A 6,145-nucleotide genomic window follows, 5' to 3' on the forward strand; every position below is an offset into this window, starting at 1 on the left:
TCTGGAGGCTGGTCTCCCTGGAAGAGTTGATAATTCATTTTATGAACATCATCTTCTCCACATTTTGTGGAAGCAACCTCCTACGCCTTTCGCTGACAAGGTTCCCGGCTGCACTAAACACTCTTTCGGAGTACACACTGGAGGGGGGGCAACTTAGGTAAAATAGAGCCAGTTTGTACAGGGGCCTCCAAATTACCTCTTTTTCCTGCCAGTACAGGTACGGACTGTCTGACATGCCTACTTGGATGCTATCACCGATGTAATCCTTTAACAGACAGACGCACGCTTGTCGCTGCTGCTTTGAGGATTCAAGTGCGGCTACAGCCCACACAATTCACAAAGACAGAAAAAAAAAGTAGAATTTTTTATTTTTTGTGGAGCGCACTTTGAGGGTTACACCACCCTTTAACAGACAGATGCACGCTTGCCGCTGCTGCTTTGAGGATGCAGGTGCGGCTACTGTGCATACATTTCACACACAAACACAGAAAAAAGAAGATTATTTTATTTTGTTGGAGCGCACTTTGGGGGTAACACCACCCTTTAACAGACAGACGCACGCTTGTCGCTGCTGCTTTGAGGACAGTATCATATGCAGTGACAGTAGACTTGACAGAAATTGTTGGCACGTCCTTCAGTCCGGACCAGATGTCCAAACCGGCCCTTGACTTATGACACAGGCGCACGCTTGGCGCTGCTACTGTGTTGATGCATGTGTGGCTACATCGCACACAAGTCACAAACACAGAAAAAAAATAATTTTTTAATGTTTGTGGAGCGCACTTTGAGGGTTACACCACCCTTTAACAGACTTAAGGGACACAGGTGCACGCTTGGTGCTGCTCCTTTGTTGATGCACGTGCAGCTACAGTGCACACAATTCACAAAGACAGAAAATTTTTTTTTTTTTAATGTTTGTGGAGCGCACTTTGAGGGTTACACCACCCTTTAACAGACAGACGCACTTTGAGGATGCAGGTGCGGCTACAGCCAGCCCACACAATTCACAAAGACAGAAAAAAAGATTTTTTTTATTGTTTGTGGAGCGCACTTTGAGGGTTACACCACCCTTTAACAGACAGACGCACGCTTGTCGCTGCTGCTTTGAGGATACAGGTGCGGCTACAGCCCATACAATTCACAAAGACAGAAATTTTTTTTTTTTTATTGTTTGTGGAGCGCACTTTGAGGGTTACACCACCCTTTAACAGACAGATGCACGCTTGTCTCTGCTGCTTTGAGGATGCAGGTGCGGCTACTGCGCATACATTTCACAAAGACAGAAAAAAAAGAATAATTTTTTATTGCTTGTGGAGCGCACTTTGAGGGTTACACCACCCTTTAACAGACAGACGCACGCTTGTTGCTGCTGCTTTGAGGATGCAGGTGCGGCTACAGCCCACACAATTCACAAAGACAGAAATTTTTTTTTATTTTATTTTGTTTGGAGTGCACTTTTGGGGTTACAGCACCCTTTAACGGACAAGCTAGCTGGCCCTTTACTTATGACACAGGCACACGCAGTGGCTGAATGGCAAAAGTGGCCAGAAATTTTTCGGGCCACCCAAAGCATCTCCTGCACGCCCCTGTCGCTTTACAGAAAATTCTGTACCACCAAGTTTATTGTGTGAGCAAAACATGGGACGTGCTGCAATTTGCCCAGATGTAATGCCCGCACAATATTGGTAGTGTTGTCAGATATCACAAATCCCCAGGAGAGTCTAAGTGGGGTAAGCCACTGGGCGATGATTTCCCTCAGTTTCTCTAAGAGGTTGTCGGCGGTGTGCCTCTTACTGAAACCGGTGATACACAGTGTAGCCTGCCTTGGAATGACCTGGTGTTTCTGAGATGCTGCTACTGGTGATGCTGCTATTGTTGCTGCGTAAGGTGATACATTTACCCAGTGGGCTGTCACAGTCATATAGTCCTTAGTCTGCCCTGTTCCACTTGTCCACATGTCCGTGGTTAAGTGGACATTGGGTACAACCGCATTTTTCAGGAAACTGAGGACACTTTTTCTGACGTTTCTGTACAGTCTCGGAATCGCCTGCCTAGTGAAGTGGAATCTAGACGGGATTTGGAACCGGGGACACACTACCTCCATCAATTGTCTAAATCCCACTGCACTAATGGCGGATACCGGACGCACATCTAACACCAACATAGCAGTCAAGGCCTCAGTTATACGTTTTGCTTCAGGATGACTGCTGTCGTACTTCATCCTCCTCGCTAAGGACTGTTGGAGGGTCAATTGTTTTGTACAAGTAGTGGTGTTCCTACTACCTCTCTGGGATGATGAACAACTCCCAGCAGCAGCAACAGCACTAGGAGGAAGTGGTTCTTGATCTTTCCCTATTTTATTTTTATCGGAGAAAGTTTGGTCCTCCATTTATGTTATATTGATATATACGTGTGGCTAAGGTGCACACAAACACAGAAAATATTTTTTAATTTTTGTTGGAGACTAGTGCACTTTGTGGGTTACACCACCCTTTAAGAAATGAGCCAGCCGGCCCTTTACTTATGGGACATAGGCGCACGCTTTGCGCTGCTCCTTTGTTGATGAATGTGTAGCCACAGTGCACACAATTCACAAACACAGAAAATATTTTTTTATTTTGTTTGGAGTGTACTTTGGGGCTTTCAGCACTCTTTAACGGACAAGCCAGCCGTCCTTTACTTATGACACAGGTGCACGCTTGGCACTACTTTGTTGATGTACGTGCGGCTACTGCATACACAATTCACAAACACAAAAAAATATATTTTTTTATTTTGTTTGGAGTGCCCTTTGGGGGTTACAGCACCCTTTAACGGTCAAGCCAGCTGGCCCTTTACCTATGGGACACAGGCGCATGCTTGGTGCTGCTCATTTGTTGATGCACGTGCAGCCACAGTGCACACAATTCACAAACACAGAAAATAATTTTTTATTTTGTTTGGAGTGCCCTTTGGGGGTTACACCACCCTTTAACAAACAAGCCAGCTGCCCTTTAACTTATGGGACACAGGTGCACGCTTGGCGCTGCTCCTTTGTTGATGCACGTGCAGCCACAGTGCACACAATTCACAAACACAGAAAATATTTTTTTATTTTGTTTGGAGTGCCCTTTGGGGGTTACACCACCCTTTAACAAACAAGCCAGCTGGCCTTTAACTTATGGGACACAGGTGCACGCTTGGCGCTGCTCCTTTGTTGATGCACGTGCAGCCACAGTGCACACAATTCACAAACACAGAAAAAAAAAATTATTTTGTTTGGAGTGCCCTTTGGGGGTTACAGCACCCTTTAACGGACAAGCCAGCTGGCCCTTTATTTATGGGACACAGGCGCACGCTTGGCACTAATTTGTTGATGCACGTGCGGCTACTGCGCACACAATTCACAAACACAGAAAATATTTTTTTATTTGGTTTGGAGTGTACTTTGGGGATTACAGCACCCTTTAACGGTCAAGCCAGCCGGCCCTTTACTTATGACACAGGCGCACGCTTGGCGCTACTTTGTTGATGCGCGTGCGGCTACTGCGCACACAATTCACAAACACAGAAAATATTTTTTTATTTTGTATGGAGTGTACTTTGGGGGTTTACAGCACCCTCTAACAGACAAGCCAGCCGGCCCTTTACTTATGGGACACAGGCGCACGCTTGGCGCTTCTCCTTTGTTGATGCACATGCAGCCACAGTGCACACAATTCACAAACACAGAAAATATATATTTTTTTTGTTTGGAGTGTACTTTGGGGGTTACAGCACCCTTTAACGGACAAGCCAGCCGGCCCTTTACTAATGGGACACAGGCGCACGCTTGGCGCTGCTCCTTTGTTGATGCACGTGCAGCCACAGTGCACACAATTCACAAACACAGAAAAAATATATATTTTTTTGCACTTTGGGGGAGCACCCCTGATTGACAGAGCACCCCCTGGACAACACTACAGCACCCCTTTAGGACTGGGACACTGCACAGGACTTTGGAGTGGACAACTGACTGCACAACACAGTCCAGCCAGCCCCTATGGACTTTGAAGGAGTGGACACAGCCCCGATGACCAACAGCAGCACAGCGCAGCACAGCACAACACTACACTACACTACACAGCCCAGACAACCCTAACTCCCACCCTCCCTCTTCACTGTCCACAGCCGAGTGAGAAAATGGCGCAGACACGGGAACCTTATATAGGATCCAAAACCCGCGAGACCCGGAAGGCGGGATGATGACGTTTTGCCTCCATTTCAGATCCGAGTCAGGCGGAAAAGGCGAGCCTGACTCGGATCGGCCTCGGATTGGGGGGGCTCGGGGGGGTTCGGATTTCAGAGCCCGCTCACCCCTAATATAAATAAATATATATATATATATATGTATATATATAAAAGCATGAAATTAGGAAATAGCCTGCAGTGTTATGAGAACATCCACACCCACATAGTTGAATATATAGTAAATATACATATGTGTATTATAAATATACAGTTTATATAGAGAATATATATATTATTAATCTCACATCAGTCCCCCAGCCTACCCTGCATATAATTTATTATCACACAACAGGAGTAACAGCCAGGCAGCCTATTTGCAGGAGTGAAACCTCACCTCAGTCTGGAGGGTCAGACAACCTGTGCAGAGCCGCCTTCACGGTGCTGCCTGTGAGCTGTACTGGTATGGCTAGAACAGCAACAGCGTGGTGGATGTTGGGGCGGTGTCTTTGTGACATCACACGGTGTGTGTATGCGGCACAGGGAGAGTTAAGAGAAGCTTTCCACTGTGCTGCCACAACATCACGTGTAACCACTACATGCTGGCGACAGCTTTTGATCTGCCGCAATCGGGGGGGGTGCTTAGCGGCTCACAGTCTGGTACGGGGCAGGCTTAATCAGATGCCCGCTGGCAGGCTGCTGTAACAGGATTTTATTTCCTATTTACAGCAGCACAGCAGATGCTGGAGCGCTATCCGCCCCTTTATTAATCCGGCCCTGCGTGTACTGACTCCTAGGGGTAAATATACTAAAGGGAGAGTTTTTAGAAGTGAGTTTTAAAAGTGATGTTGCCCATAGCAACCAATCAGATTCTACTTAACATTTAACTAGCACCTTCTAGAAGATAATAGCTAGAATCTGATTGGTTGCTATAGGCAACATCACTTTTAAAACTCCCTTCTAAAAACTCTCACTTTAGTAAATTTACCCCCTAGTGTCATTCTTCTGCACCAGTTCTGCGTCTGGATAACCAGCATGTGTACTCAGCACAGCATCCGTGTACTGACTCCTAGTGTCATTCTAATGCTCCAGTCCTGTGTCCAGATCACCAGTGTTCTCACATTTCAAGTACCCTTCACTGTAGTCCAGTGCACGTACCGACAGTATTCTCGTCACTCCAAGGTACCTGATCAGAGGGCTGCGACCTGCTCACTTGGTGCAGTGAAACCCAAATCCCAATTGGAGGGGTCACTGGTGAAGACCACCAAGTGGGTTAGACTCTGCGCCTCTGGTTAGGTCTCACCAACACCTGGGTTTGACCAATAAAGAGGACATTATTACTGACACTCCATCAGTTGCTCCCTAACCACCCTAGTCCCCCAGCTCCCAGGCCTCCAACCAGAGCCGTAACTAGACTTTTTGGTGCCCTGTGCCAGAAAGAGCATTGGTGCCCCTCTAATTTTTCAAAGGGAAGATAGGGGAGGGCAGGAGATGCTGGGGATGAAATAAGAGGAAGCTACAAGTGAGAATGATGATAAACAGAAATTTGACAGGCCCAAACAGTGCCCCCTGCCCTATGGTGCCCTGTGCGATGGCACCGGCCGCACTACCCTAGCTACGGCCCTGCCTCCAACTAAGGAATCCCTTGTAGCAGACCATGACAGTAACCTTGCCAGCTCTCAACTGACAATCTCCTTCAATGGACAGCTACCCAAGGGTATAAAGCAGGACTCCAGGAAATAGGAAGTCGCCTGTAAAACTTCTCTTCTCTAGTAGCTGCTAGCTTTGGATCACTGTTCCAGGCTCCACACTGTTGTATCCTCAGTGCGCTTCACCAGTCTCTGTGATATACTCCAGTGATATTCAGCATTGGTCACTGTAGCGGAAAAGAATCATTGTACATGATATTGGGTTGGTAGAAACATGTAATTTCCCTTGT

This window comes from Taudactylus pleione, unplaced genomic scaffold (assembly GCF_031769625.1).
Source record: "Taudactylus pleione unplaced genomic scaffold, aTauple2 ptg000967l, whole genome shotgun sequence".
Lineage (NCBI taxonomy): Eukaryota > Metazoa > Chordata > Amphibia > Anura > Myobatrachidae > Taudactylus > Taudactylus pleione.